Source organism: Alligator mississippiensis, chromosome 16 (assembly GCF_030867095.1).
Source record: "Alligator mississippiensis isolate rAllMis1 chromosome 16, rAllMis1, whole genome shotgun sequence".
Taxonomy (NCBI): Eukaryota; Metazoa; Chordata; order Crocodylia; family Alligatoridae; genus Alligator; species Alligator mississippiensis.
Genome location: NC_081839.1, coordinates 28,425,017 through 28,440,337, shown reverse-complemented (window position 1 = coordinate 28,440,337; position 15,321 = coordinate 28,425,017). Strand labels below are relative to the sequence as shown.

General features: G+C 44.4%; 1 long non-coding RNA gene across 1 annotated transcript in view; it reads right to left on the bottom strand.

The window, feature by feature from the left end:
* The window catches only part of LOC132246454 (uncharacterized), an 87,095-nt gene that overhangs the window by 58,861 nt on the left and 12,913 nt on the right, over positions 1 to 15,321 (bottom strand). Inside the window, exon 2 of the long non-coding RNA XR_009457744.1 lies at positions 4,671 to 4,797. This is a non-coding gene — a long non-coding RNA (uncharacterized LOC132246454). The remainder of the gene's footprint in view (positions 1 to 4,670; positions 4,798 to 15,321) is intronic.

Sequence of the window (15,321 nt, the reverse complement as noted above, 5' to 3'; positions counted from 1 at the left end):
CAAGATAATTGCCTCTGCATATGAGCATTTAGCATCTCAACATTGAGGAATATGCGCACAGGATACACCTTGACTTTAGAGTTCAGAACCGGAGAATATTGAATTTATAAACAGTTTTATGTCTGCAACCACCTCTAAATGCCAGAGCATGAAGGCTCAATTGTGTAATCAGCACATTGCCGAGGAGATTTTGCAATCCAATAAGGGTGAAAATGTGAATAGAAATTCAAAGCGCAGCAAAGCAGACCGATCGCACGGCGTGGCTCAGGAGCGGAATTGAAAGAGAATAAAACATGAATTGTTTGTGAATGGGTGAGGGGAGGGAGCAGGAGCTGCTCCCTGTCAGCCAGCCGCTGCTCTTATCTGCACCTCTGCAAATCCGAGGTAACTTCACTGCACCACTGGGGATGCTCGGACATTCCCGTGAGATCAACAGCAAAATCTGGCTCTGGGTCTACATCAGCTCTTTACTGACCTGTCGGGTAGAGAGCAGAAAACTCCCTCTAAATGTCCCACGTTGATGACTCCTCTGATCTATTATATATCAGGTGTTAACTGCCACTTGTTCTTTATATTGCTACAATGCCCAGAACCTCCAGACAGGGTGAGGGCCTCATTATGCCCAAAAGATCACAGGAGACAAAATCTTTGCCTGGAACAGCGTATAAAGTACTGGAGCAGTGTCCAGTTTTGGGCCTCCCGCTGTAGAAAGGATATGGACAAACTGGACAGAGTCCAGTGGAGGGCAATGAAAATGGTTCAAGGGCTGGGGCACATGACTTATGAGGAGAGGCTGAGGGAACTGGGCCTATTTAGTTTGCAGAAGAGAAGACTGAGTGGGGATCTGATAGCAGCGTTTAACTCCCTGCAGGGTGTTTCCAAAGAGGATGGAGCTGGACTGTTCTCAGTGTTGGCAGATGACAGATCAAGGAGCAATGGGCTCCAGTTGCAGTAAGGAAGGGTTAGGTTGGATATTAGGAAAAAAATTCTCACTAGGGTGGTGGTGAAGCGCTGGAACTGGTTACCCAGTAAGATGGTGGAAACTTCATCCTTCGGGGGTTTTTAGGCCCGACTCAAAAAAGCCTTGGCTGGGATGATCTAGCTGGGGATGGTCCTGTTTTGAGCAGGGGGTTGGACTAGATGATATCCTGAGGTCCCTTCCAGCCCTCGTTTTCTATGATGCTATGATCCACATCTTCAATGTGGGCAAATCTCTGTGTGGGACTCATAGATATATCCAGACCAAAGTAGATGAATAACTTAGGAAGAGAGGAGGAAGAGGAAAAATCCAATACATAAATCCTTTCATGTGTATGTATGTGCACGGATACACACAAAGATGCATATGTATTTATCTGCACACACACACACACATATATACCACAGTCTGCCGAACTGGAGGAGTCTTTTAGCCAATTTTGCATGCAGATCACAGGGCCAGCAGCCATTTTTACAGGCCGAGCACAGTGCCCAACTGGCAGAGAGGGGCAAGGATGGCAGGCATCTTGCTGGGCCAGCAGCCAAAGGGAGCTAGCATTTTATTTTCAGTAAGTTTTCTTTTGTTCCCAGAGACCCTGCGATTTTTCCTGGAATTGTGGTTTCTGCAAAAAATGCAGAATTGCAATTTTGGTAAGTCCCTACCCATAGGTAGAAAACTACATACATTTTGAGTTTTGCCAATAATATATATTGACATTTTTCTAGCCTAACTATGTCCCTGTTGGCTGAGTCCCACTATATATCAGAAGAGAAGCGGTTCTGGAGGGATTTGAGGCAAGAGGGAGAGGAGCCTCACAGATGAGTTCAGAGAGAAGGATCGATGCACCCAAAGATATTTGTGCGAGAAGAGGTTATGGAGATGGAGGAAGCTGGCATGACTAGTAGAGCTGATGTGGTGAAGGACAACACAATGACAGATTGGAACAGGTAAATAAAATTGCAAAAAACCTGTGAATGTTGTGAACGTTGTGAATCTGTTGAAGCAGATGCAGTCAGAAATGGGGACCTGGAGACTCAGAGATGGGAGTGACCTAGTCCCAGTGATGACCAAGAGCAATGACCTGACCTGTGTCTTGAACCAGTTTGAGAATGTCACAAGCTGGAGAGAAGGAAGCTGCAATAAACAAGATGATGAAGGTCTGGGCAAGGGTCTTGACTGAGGAGGCAGAGAGTTTGGAAGAAATGTGGAAGGAGGAGCCATGAGATCTGGCAACACCTCTGATGTATGAGGCAAGGAAGGTGAGTGAAGAGAAAAACAGCTCCCAGGCAATGACCTGATTGAGGGGAAGGATGGGGAGAGAGGCATTGGAGGCCTAAAGATAGAAGAGAAAGGGGAACATGTGGAGAGTGGGGAGGGAAGATGAACAATTCAGTCTCCAGTTGCTAACGTATAAGTTGATGGCAAAATATGGCTGACTGGTTGACACACAGATTCAAAGAATAAGCAGTAAGAAATGTAAGGCAAATGAGCTTTAACTCTCTGCCTTCTGGCCAAAGAGTTTGGGAGCCTCGTGCCATAGAAAGTCAAAGTGGTCAAGTGACGATTCCAGGGAGGTCCATGAAAATGGACATCTAAATCCCCCAGAGGAATTATAAACTTGAACCCAAAGATTCAACAGCATATTTTACCAATCCATTCAACACCTGTAGGTATTTTAGAGATGGTGATAAATGCAACATGACAAGTTAACTTTGAGATAGCAACAAAACAAAAAAGGAAGGAATATAAAGCATAACTTTTTGGGGATATGTATGAATCCTAACCCCTGTATTTTTATTTTCCTTGAAGGATCTTCCAAAGAAAACATTCCATTACCTTTCACTGTTACCTTTTCTGCATAGAAATCTTAATCCTCTGCTTTTGATTTTATCTGAACTGTCCAATTAAAATTATTACTTTTAGCTGCATAATTTTTTTATTGCTTCTCCTGAAGGTACAATGTTTTCCATGGAAGGAAGGAAATTATCAGAATAAAATACCATTCAAGAATAGATTCTTCTCTTTCATATTCTAGCTGTTGCTCCATCTTTTTACTCCCCCATTTCAAAAGCAGAAGCAGAGAAAGAAAAGGGCTTTCAAATGCACTAAAACTGTGCACTATTATTTTTTTATTTTTTTTGTATTTTAGAAGTGTGGTTTTCTTTTTTTTTCAAAGCAAACACTCTGACAAGGAATGAATACATAGGAAACACCCCCATAAATAGGAAAGCAGAAAACATCAGTCCCGGTTCTCTTCATCTGGCAGCAAGGACAGAAACAAAAAATGCGTGTTTAAAGTTAAATATTTGACAGTAACTTTTCCTTTTTGTAAATAGCTGTAAATAGATGTCAGTTCCTCAGAAAGCTTTCAGAACATTTGTGAAAGGCAAGGGACCAACTCTGCCCACTCTTTTGACATCGTCATCGCTATTTGCTCTATGTCCTAGAAACCAGCCAGGAATGAGACCCCTTGTGCTAGGCTTTGTATAAATAAAGAAGTAGACAGCTCCTGCCTCAAAGTCTAAATATGTAAGACGGTCTCTACAGGGTGGGGAAAAGGCATGAGGCACAAACAGAAAGAGCTTGACTAGTATCTTTTTCTGCAAGAAGCCCCTTTGGGTCAGACGGGCTCAGCTTGTGCAATCATAAAAGATGCTACAGGAGAGTAACTGCCTGCCTCCCCTCCTACACACCGCTTCCCTGGGTCTCTGCTGCAAGCACTGGAAAGAGGAATAATCAACTACCCGGTTCTCATCAGGCTACATGGAGGGGAGAAAGGACCAGAGAAGGCTGTGGTAGGGGAGAGGATGTCCTCCAGCCAATGTAGGCAAGCCAGGACATGGGGTAGAGCCAACTCAGATTACAGGCCTGTGGCAGTAGGAGATCAGTGTTCCCTGGGAACAAGTTAGAAGAGAGGAAAGTGTAATTTTTCTTTGAATTTTCAGACTTTTCCCAAAAGGCTCCTGGGGTACTACAGCTACATACCACAGAGCAGGTAAACCTAAACCACAGAAATCAGTGAGGCTGCTCACAGTCAGGTCCCACGTACCAGAAGAAAGGCTGCCCAACAATCCCTATTTAGCCCTGGATTATATAGACTGTAGGGACTGCTCTGGCATTGAAGGGGACTGGATATAAGCTAACAAGACTCTTAGTGTTGCTGTTACCCGTTGTTTTTCTATCGTGTTTTTGATTTTTTTTTCCCTCATTACTAAAAAGCCACTTTTCAGCACAAAATATAGGTTCTGACAAAAAAACAGTAAGTAACAATATTGGTAAAAGTATCATGGAAAATTTTGTTTAAAAATGGCAAGGGCTGATAAGACTGGCTACTTTTTTTTTTAAAAAAGCTTCTCTCTCTTTTTTATTTTATTATTTTTTTGAAAAAGACAATTTTTCATTGTTCAAAAGAAATCCAGACCCAATGCAGATCCCAAAGAGAAATTCCACTCACTCCTGCCTGGCAAAGGTCAAGGATGTGCAGAATTAGCCCTAATTACAGGGTCTCGGACAAAAGCGAAGGCCAGGTCTTTGAATCGTTCCAGGTTGCTTGGGACAGGCTTATTATTCCCCCCTACTTCATGGTGCTGGATCTGGATCAGTTTTCCTAAAATTCAAGCAAGCTCAGCTCCAGCATTTTGGTGCTGGCCTATGTGCTGTGAAGACAGATGGAAATGAGACACACAGTTACCTTTGGCAAAGCTTCTCAATGCAGATGGGTACATGGTCACCGATAGCAAATCTCTTCAAGGCAGATGGGCACACAGCTGATGCCATCCTTCTTGCTCATTCTGTATTCTGTGCCATAGAGCACGGATCTGGTCAATAAAGAGCACAAAATTGGTCCTCTCCCTCTGGCCCTGGAAACCTTTTCAGATGAATTATTCTGAATTCTGAGGGAAGGCATGTCTTGCTTCTCAGCAGAGGTGTCAATTGAAAATAAACGTTTGCACAAAATTACAGTCATTTGTGGCTGACAAAGAGACATTTATAATTTGCAGCATCCTAAAAATCTCTTTTAAACTACCTTTTGTACCTTTTAAGCACTTAGAAAAAAACACTACGGGGCAACTAAAAAGTATGTTCTGCTTCCATCAAGGCTCATCAAGGCTAGTTACAATTGTTATTTCATAAAAAACATAAACCAGTTAATAGGTGTGGTGGCAGGATATGGTGCATTCCTTACGGTAATTTATGTCATATTGTTCCTCACACGGCTCGAGATGGTAATTTTAGGAGCACATTCATTATATGCTGGCGTTTCTGTTCCATCTACTATCTTTTTTGCTGCTGCTGCTGGCTTGCATGTGTGTTTTGCATATTTACGGAGTAATTGATGATAAACACTAAGCAGGAAACCGTTTTAAGTGGAAAAGATAGATATTTCGAGGAACATGGCAGGATGGAGAAGAACCGGCAGTAATGGAAAGAAGCGCACGGTACTGTGTGTTTGGAAAACAGGAACAGCTAAGATGCAATTCCAGCAAGATGGCCCAAACTTGAAAGCAAAAACACAGACCAGGGACATGAGATACCTGGGTTCAGTTCCTGACTTCCTTTTTTACCATCTGTGTGACCAAAGGCAAGTGATTTACATTCAGATTTTCAAGTTTCCCTTCCACCTCCCCCTTACTCCACCCCTGCTCAGCGGGTGTCAATGCAAAATCTCTACTATGCATTAAGAGAATCCAAGCCTGGAGTTAGCAACACCTGCTCTCTGTCTTCCCGTAGACCTACAGTCCCAGGGAACTGAACAAACCCTTAGACTTTCTGATAACTGTCATCCACTCTGATATCAAAGAAAAGGAGATTCCCATTGTATTCAAAAAAAGTTCATACATTCTTCAGAGCGCGAAAGGGAATCCTTAACAATCATCTGATTTTTGGCCCCATCTGTACCAGGTCAGTCTGCAAAGACTCAGTGCACTGCAGGTAATGAAGTGTCTGAATCAGAAGATATTGAGAAGCAAATCCTGGGACTACTCAAAGCTCACTCAGTATTGTTATCAAGTCTGAACTCTGATTGTGTTACCAAAAAGTTGGCTCCAAGTTTCCGGCAAACCCTTTGGCTTATTTCTGAGCTGAACTTCGGTTTGATATCAAAACCACATGCAATTTATGGTTTCCCCTGGCTTTGATGAGCAACCAGATGAAACTCAGGGTTTTCTACTGATTTTTGCTTTGAAAATTTTGGGTTTATTCATAATCAGAAGTCATAAAAGCAAGCTCCTTACAGGTCAGACCACAGACAGTGTTTACTTGAAACCTTGTAAGCCAAACTTGCTGTGTTTCACATAGTTTTATTCTGAGAGGTGAACTTTGCCCTTCACAAGTAATTGATTGTACTAATTAAGTTTTCATGTCCTTGTCTTCAAGACACTTAAAAGGCTTATTATACCTGGGATAGTCAGAAATCACAGAAACTTGACTTGAAAACGGAAATCAAAAGCTATATTTCTCCAATGTCAGACAACTATCTTCTGTGATGGTATAGTTTAAGAGAGACAATAGCTGTCTCAGGGGCCGGTTCAAGACTACAACGAACTCTCAATATGAGCATCGACATCTTCTGCTCCATGGGCCAGATGCACTCCTAAGTTTCAGCATTATTAGTACTATTGCCACCACCCCCATACCAGGGAGGAACCATGGGCCAGGGCCCCCAATACTAGGCACTGAACAAGCTGGCAGAGTTTGCCCCAAAAAACATACATTCTACATATTACAACAGACGACAGGTGAGTATATACAAGAAAAAGGGCATTACAAGGCAATACGGGGACACTAGTGAGTATGATGGGCAGTGGTGGCAGTGCGCCAGCAGCATTAACCTCCGCTACGTTTAGTGTAGGCAGGATGGGAAGGAGACTTTTAATGAGGTATTTGAGGAGAATAATGAGGTAGCTAATAGCTATGCAGATACTTACAGGGAGTTCTCCCAAGTATGAGGGATACTTGAGCTTTAAAATAAAAACGATGACAGAGTGTACACCTAAGCATTAGGCCTGTGCAAAGCTGCTAGTATTCACTTTGGATTTAGCCAATTCGGGGGACAGTGACTCAATTCGGTGATTGGAATCACTGTCCTGATTCGATTTGGCCGAATCTCCAAATCGGCCAGGCCAGACCCATCCCCTGCCCCTCTCCCAGCCCTGCCTGCCCCAGCTCCCAGCCTTTTAAAGAAAAGCCCTGACTCAGCAGGTGCTGCCGGGTAAGGGGTGATCCCCACAGCCCCCCACTGCTCAGCGGGCATCGGGGGGGGGGGGGGGGGGGCTGGCAGGGGTCCCTAGCATCTCTCAAACATATTTTACCAGCCCTTGCAGCAACAGGACACTGACTGCTGGTGTCTCCCTGTTTTACCCATGGCAGGTTAGGGTGCTACGCGCTGTTGTGCAGGGTTAGACAAGGATTTGTACGGGATGGTTTGGATAGGGATGATGCTGCCTCAAGCAGGGGGTTGAACTAGATGACCTCTGAGGTCCCTTCCAGCCGTATGTTTCTATGAGGTTTCTGTTTTGTTGTGAGCACTGAGGTACACTGCTCTTGCCATCAATTCTTCATATTATCATAGCATACAGTGGCCCCACCACAGATCAGGGATCCATTGTGTTAGCTGTTGTGTCAACACACGGTAAGAAATAGTCCTTTCTTGCTCTCTCAATAGGTAATATAGGCAAGAGCTGAGAAAAAAAGTAACCCTTTATCCATATGGACGATAGAAACTAAGGCTCAAAAAGAAATCAAGCACTCTCCTTTCTCTTCTGCTGTCCTCCCACCCTTGCTGTCACAGGCTGTTTGTGTTTCTAGTATTTATTTCACTCATCTGGAGCTGCAGCCAATGTGGCTGATTCTGCATATGGATTTAGTGTGAAAGGGGGGAAAATGTGGATGAGCTGGACCAGAATATCCCTAAAGAATGAAACCTGGACAGAGCCTGTTAATCCCATGCTCTGTTTATCTGAACATCAGCATGTTCACACTCCTTTGGTAATAGCAAAGATCACAAGCCTGTGTGGAGCGGCAACTGACTCTTTTGCCCAGAAAGTGGGTTTTTTTGTAATTGGACTAGAAATTGATTCAGTTCCAGGCCATCCTAAGGTCAGTGGTTTTATCTCAGGCACCCACCTGCTATATAGTCAGAGGAAAGAGATAACAATACTGGTTCAGGATGGGAACATGTTAAATACCAGATTTGGGGATGGAAGATACGGGATCTGAAATTTCACTAGACTGGTGTTTCATCTTTGGAAAACAAACACTTACAGAAAATAAAGCAGATGTACAAAATGTTCATTTAGGCCTGGATTTAACAAAGCACTTGGGCACATTCCTAACATTAAGTGCATACTTATGTGCTTTGCTGGACTGGGGCCTTAAGGCTGATCCTGAAAGGTGCTAGCATCTCTGTTATCTGCAGGGTGTCCCAACTCACGCTGACTTCCTCAGCCCCTTGGAGCTTGCTTTGGGTGTTCAGCACCTTGCAGCATTGCACTCTCGATGACAGTTTTTAGACTGCATGACACTGCACTCTCGATGATAGTTTTCAGGGATTGCAATCCAAATGGGGTCGTGGCACTTACCAAGTGGGGTCATAAGCCCCAAAGACATTCACTGAGAACACTAGGGCTTGGTCTGGAAGTGGGATCATGGAGAAAAAGGTTAGGAACCACTGTCTGGGACCATGATGCTGCTCAGTCACTCAGCCAGTGATATCCTAGTTTAATTTTTTTTTTTTCTTTTTTTGCAATTACCCCCTTGGTTATTCTCTAGTACGGTGATTCTCAACTCTGGCACCCTGGGATGTTTTGAGATCCTTTCAAAAGTACCACGGAGTGCCCCACAACGTTAGCACTGGTAGGCATGCCAACATGATTCCTACGATAAACCCAGAGATTTCAAATAGGAATCCACAGTGTTAAAAACACGCTGACACATGCTGTGGACTTTGTGAGTTCTTCACAACAGAAGAATTGCTCTATTACTTTTCTGTAGTAAAAACATTAATGAAAACTAGGAGCTGACATTTTCTGACAGGTGTGTTGAGTCTATCGAGGGGTGCCTCATGTCTAAAGAGATTGAGAACCACTGTTTGAGTGCTTTGTCTTGTCTGTGTTACTGAGTATATTTGAGTGATGACAGAGCTTCCCACATCTCCTGTGGGAGCCTGTTCCACAGTCTAACATAACATCCTATTAGGACATTTCTCATAAGACTGTGCTTAATTGTTTTTTTGCTAAATTACAGCCTATCATTGTTTCATTCCACAGAGAGGTAATATGGCCTTGCGTGATCCAGGAGATCATACTTTCTGTATGACCTTGTGCCAGTCACTGATGCCAAATCTCCAGTGACTTGGGGCACTGGCTGTAGCTAGTATGGGGCTGATTTCATAGAAACCAAATACGTGGAAATGTAGCTCAAGTGGACTGTGCTGGCAAGGGCTCTGCACCTCTGCAAATTAGTCCCCGAGGGCCTAGGTTTTGAAGATATAGATGCCCCTGAAGATGCAGAGTGTTGAATAGTCAGAAGCCAAGTCCCATGGATTTCTGTAGGCTCCTTTTAAAAAAAAAAAATTCTCACTAGGCACCTAGTCTGCAGGTATCTAAATACCTTTCATATTCTGATCCCAAGTCTTAAACTGCATCGCCCAAAACAAGGTACATAAAGCAGCGAGCCCTCGGAAAAATGTCAGCTTTAAACTATGTGAAAGGGATGTGATGCGGCCTAGCAGACTCGGGGGACATTTGTTGTTTTTCCAGCACCACTATTGGCCTGCCCAGTGACCTTGGGCAAGTCATATTACCACCTTGTGCTTCCAGATGCCCACCAGTCGAAGGGGACAAAGATGCTGCTGTCCCTTGTAAAACACTTTAGGACCTACTGATGGAAAACAACAAGATAAGAGCTCCGTATTGTTCTGGCCAATTTGTAGCACTGCTTTTCAAAGTAGCCACGTTGTTGTGGATTTAAACCCATGTATATTAGGGTATCTCCACATTATACAATGCAGCTCCATGTAGAAATACCGGAGGCAGAATGACTGTTTCAGCATGGCGAGCCACCCTTGCTTATTAGTCCCCAACTGAGAAGGCGGGTGCATTATCTAAGTGCACCAATGTGGCCATGCTGCTTCCAGTACCTGCACTGGCTCATTTAGTGTCACCTCCAGTTCTGCAACATGGCGCTGCACCTTGTCATGTAGATAAGGCCTGGGAGTAAATTTGCCCCTTTGAGCTCGTTTCCCAGTCAGGAAGCTGGAGGGACCTTTGGAAAGAGCTTCATGATTCTTGGATGACAAGACACTATGTGCAAGTGCAAAGAATTGCTGCTGCTGTTATTCCCAGTTCCACACTGCAGGCAAAGCTAAACAATGCTTCTCCCTTCCTATACAGGCTGAAAAGCCACAGGGAATTGAGCTGCATCAGATGTTGGCTCAGATTTTTTTTTTAAACCTTTTCTCAGTCTTCCTTACAGAGCTTTATTCTTCGTGACAGTGAGCACATGACTTGCCTTGAGTTCACGGGGGTTGTGTGCATTTGTCACCCACTCAGGCCAAAGGCCTGGGGACAGAATCATTTGCCCAGTCTGAAGGAAGAGGACTCCCAACAGCAGAAAAGGGGAAATATTCCTAGCATTTGCACTTCTGTATGTGTGATGGATGCCTATATATTTGGAGCCTCATCCCCGGTGGCATTTTTAGTGCATGTATGTCTCTGCGCATGTCTCACGCACATATTCATATTCTGTAGGCTGATATGGAGGCAAACTGACTAAACCCTTCAAGGTCCGATGAACACATCAGCCAACTCTGCTGAAACTAAGGGCGTGCTAATGAGAGAGTCTGGGGCAGGCACTGTTGTCCTGTCTATTATTAGAAACACTCCAATAGTGTGTGAAAAATGGAGGCTTAGGATGATTGAGCCTTCTTTCTAGGATGCTGTTGTCCTGCTTACTGGACCATTAAATGCTGAGCAGAAGGAAGGACAGGTTTGTGTGAATATTAACGAGGGTTTAGCATCTGCAGGTTTTCGTATAGGTCCAGAACTACTCATGGATGCTTGACCTAGCTAGCAAGGAGACTGTCTTGTTTTACTCTTGCAACACTGGGACAGGGCATGTTCAAGGAGTTCCTTGGAGAGGATATTTGTTTGCAAACAAATATTAGTCAGCTGGTTTATTCATCCTTTTGACTAACCAGAATGAAGCTACATGAAGCACTGCATTGATCCAAAATATCCTCCACTCCAGTCTCCTGATTTTGATATGTAACCCTATATCTTATCTTCTGCCCTCAGCTAATCTACTGTAAAGAAAATCTTCCTCCTAACCCACCGACGCTGGACTCGCCACCCCCAGGGAAGGCCAAGGAGAAGAGGAGCTTTGCCTTCAAGCCAATACAGACTCTTATGGTGTTTTTACATGTGCTCCAGGGGTGGGAAGGAGGAGGGCTTTAATTAAAACAACTCTGAGAACTGCTCTAACTAAAGCACCCACAGTGTCTCATGTATTAGGGTCCCTGCACTTCAAAATGGTGTCATGGGCTCTTGAACTAAACCTCATCGAATGAGTTTTACTTAAAGCCCCCCCTTGCCATTTTGAGGATTGGGGGTGCTGATACATGAGATGCAGAGGCTGCTAGAGGTACACTAATTAGCAAACTCCAGCAGATTCAATTAATTACAGTGCATGAGAGCAGCCTCCTCATACATCTACTGGCACCCTTATGGACCAAGAAGTGGGAGTAAAGTCTTAAGTCAAATGCTTTTCACAGAGAATACCTGCCATCAGACGCATCCCAAGGAGGGGCAAGAAGGAGCTTATTAAGGGCCATTAAGAAGCCTGGGAGCTACAGATGGGCATGAGCAAAAACCCCAGCTCCAATGCAAAGCAATGCATGCAAAGAAGAGTTCTGGCCAGATCACTGCTCGTCTTGGGTTTGTCCACGCTGTACTTATCCTAATTTGGTCTATCCCAGATTTACAATGATGTAACAAAGAGCAGAATTTGCTCCAGGGCATTCAGCCTCATGTCACATCTGTGAGAGGGGGAAGCTGAATTATCCCCATTTTACAAACAGATAGAGAAGAAAAGTGACTTGACGTTCCAGGAGCCTTTCCAGAGCCAGATTTTGAATGCTGAAGCCACCACGCCCTGGGCATGCCGATACCTTCCTCTGTGAAGTTACGCTTACATTTGACTCCCTTGCTAAACTGGAATCTAAGGGTTTATTTCTTGTTTATCCAACAGTCTCTTTAAGTCAGAGCAAGGCTGTGCATAGAGGTCTCGAAATTACTGTAAAAGCAAATCTACGCCCACTTGAAGCCTGTTCTGCACTGCTAGAGTGATGTAAAGAGGTCTTAATGAAAACAAGAATCAGACCATTAGCACAGAGCCTTGACACAGAACAGGGGAAAAAAAAAAAATAAATAATAATGGTGATGATTATTTTCCCTGCATACTTCTAAATTCCCACAAAGCTTCAATCCCCCAGCTCTTAGCCAAGGCCTAGGTGGGTTGTTTTTTCTGCCCTGTTTGTCAAGCTCTAGATAAGCTCCACATCAAATGATGCCACAACAAGCACACACACAGCAAGCATCTCCAGCACAACCTACAGATAAAGATGCTCTCAGCAGGTGGGGCAGCTTTGCTCAAGCCGCTAATTGCCCTCATACCCTGAACACTAATAGGATGGAGCCTTGCTCCCTAAAGATCTTCTTCTGCCCTGGGGCAAGTCTGGCTCAACAGTCAAAAGTAACAAAGAACCGTTTGGTTTTTTTTTTTCCTCTTCCAAAAAAAAAAAAAAAAGTTTCTCTTCTTTTGTTGACCTTCTCCTGTCTGATGCAGCTCGAAGATTACTGCTCAAATCTAAAGCTCCTGCACTGCCCACAGAAAAGTACCACAGAAATCTTTATCTCTTTAGCAATGTACTTCAAAGGACTTGAACCTGTAAATCAAGGATAATCAAACAGTGGCTGTAGTGTGCGCTCTGGGCTACACGATTCCACAGCAGAGGAAATGAGGTTGTGATGTGCGTAACTCTCCCGAGATAAAGATATTGGCCCAGATTCACCCCTGCTACAGGCTCGCTAATTTTGGTGGAGTTACACCAGAGGTGAATTGGACCCATACAAAAAAACAAGGAAGACGAGGTGTGCAGCATCTCTTATGAGCCTGTAAATGCAAGCGTTTATCTATAATGCCTCCAGCAGCATGCTCCGAGAGTTAGTAAGAAGGGGAAAGCAGGCTTCTCTAGGCCAGGATGGCTTCGATTAGGGGTGGGCAAAATGCAGTCTGTGGGCTGTATCCGGCCCACCAGTGGATCCTATCCGGCCTGCCAGCCGTCACCAGGAGCCTGAGGAAGGAGGGATGCGTCCTGTGCCACTCCACTCTGCCGCATTCAGGGCCAAGCTGGGCAGCACACAAACTCCTCTGCACCCCCTCTGCCCCCTGCCCCACTTCATGTTGGCACTGCAGCTGCACAATCCTGGCACTGCAGCCACCAGCAGTTGGGTCTACATGGGATGGGGCATAATGCAGAGCATCAAGTACCTGTCCTGCCCATTTGCCCACCGTGATGAGTTGCTAGAAGGTGAGTCTGCTGGCTGCAGCAGGGTGGGGGAGGACCCCACAACTTTCCTGGTCACAGCAGGTGGGCAGGCAGGTGGGACAGCTATTTGATGCCCTATCCCATGCAGGCCCAGTTGCCAGCAGCTGTGGTGCCAGGACTGCACAGATCCAACAGGAAGCTAGTGGTGGGGATGCAAGCGGAGTGGAGAAGCCTGCACGCTGCATGGCCCTGCCCAGCCCCAGCTCTGGCAAAGCAGAACAGCACTGGGCATAACCATCCTTTTTCAGGTTTCTGGCACCAGCCAACAGAAAGGATCAATTGGCATCTCCTCAGCCATCCCCCCAGCCCTCAACAGCTCACCAAAACTCATTAAGTGGCCTGCTGGCTCAAATAATTGCCCACCCCTGGCTTAAATCCTGTATAAATTTTATTACTGGAAGCTCCAGTGCCACAGTTAATGCTTAGAGCTGGGCAAACTATTCTCAAAGAACAATTGAACTGATATATTTTGGCCCATTGCCACTGTGCTTTTACGATTCTGTCCTCTATTCTAAATTATTCAACCAATATTCCACGGAGACAAAATACCAGCCTACAGGTTGCTCACTAGCTGTGTTCAGTGTGTTTATTACCTACTATATCATCATTCACCTTAGTCACCTGTTACACCACTAACTCTATTGACTTCAATGGTGTTACTCTGTATTAACAGGGGTCAAAGTGAGAGGAGTTAAGCCAGTTCTAAAATAGGCAGCAGTCACTGTTTGAGCAACAATGCAGCAAATTTTCATTTTTTCCACTAGTAGGACTTCATTGTATATGGAAGATACTGACATTTTAAAAATGCAAATCACAGAATTAAATCTTGGTGCCTAACCCCACTGCCGTGTACGCAGCCTTTCTTCAATGCATTAATGTAAGCATGTGCTGGAATACACTTCTACACAGCTGTCTGCTCCTTCATTCCTAGTGTTATTGTGTTTAGGAAATGCTTACTCTCTTCTAGCCTAAAGGCAGAAATTAATTAAAATTAACACAAAAAAAAAAAAAACAAAACCAAAACAACCCACACTTCATGCAAACATGTCTTCTATGTGGCAACAGCTTGTATTGCCTGGTTTGATGCATTTTCACATATGGGTATGATCTGATGTGATCAACAGAACAATGGCTGCAAGGGACTCTCCTAGCTCATAACAAGCCTGAAATAGAAATTAGAGAAAAAATGCGTGCATAAATGCCTGTATGCATGTCCGCACATGTGTGCATGGGCAGGCACAATGACAGACGGAGGGCTCCACCTGGAACAGAGGAGCCAAACTATGTGCATGGTCTTATACGAGATTGGTAGTCTTAGCCAAGGTCCCATTGGTGTTCACTCTAAAAAACCACCACCCCAGCTGCACTCGCACTCTTGCTGAGAAGTTCAGTCAGGGCCAGGTAGAAGGCAGGGTGGATGGCACTTTGTAGACTTAACCAAAGTAGATATATGGGCCAAAGAATGAAGCGTTTAGATGCCAACAAGTTGAACTAACTTGGTTTCACTAACTAAGAAGTTAGTGAAACCAAGTCAAATCGTTGTGTGAACGTTTACTGCATGAGTTTCACAACTGGTTAGCTCTGCAAATTTACTTATACCACTGATATAATTTAAACAAGGTTTAAAATGATGCAAAAGCAATCAGATACAAAATTGTACTGGTTCAAATACCTATATTTAAAATCACACCTTTCATGTGAACCAGTATGACTTCACTTGTAGACCAGGCCTTTG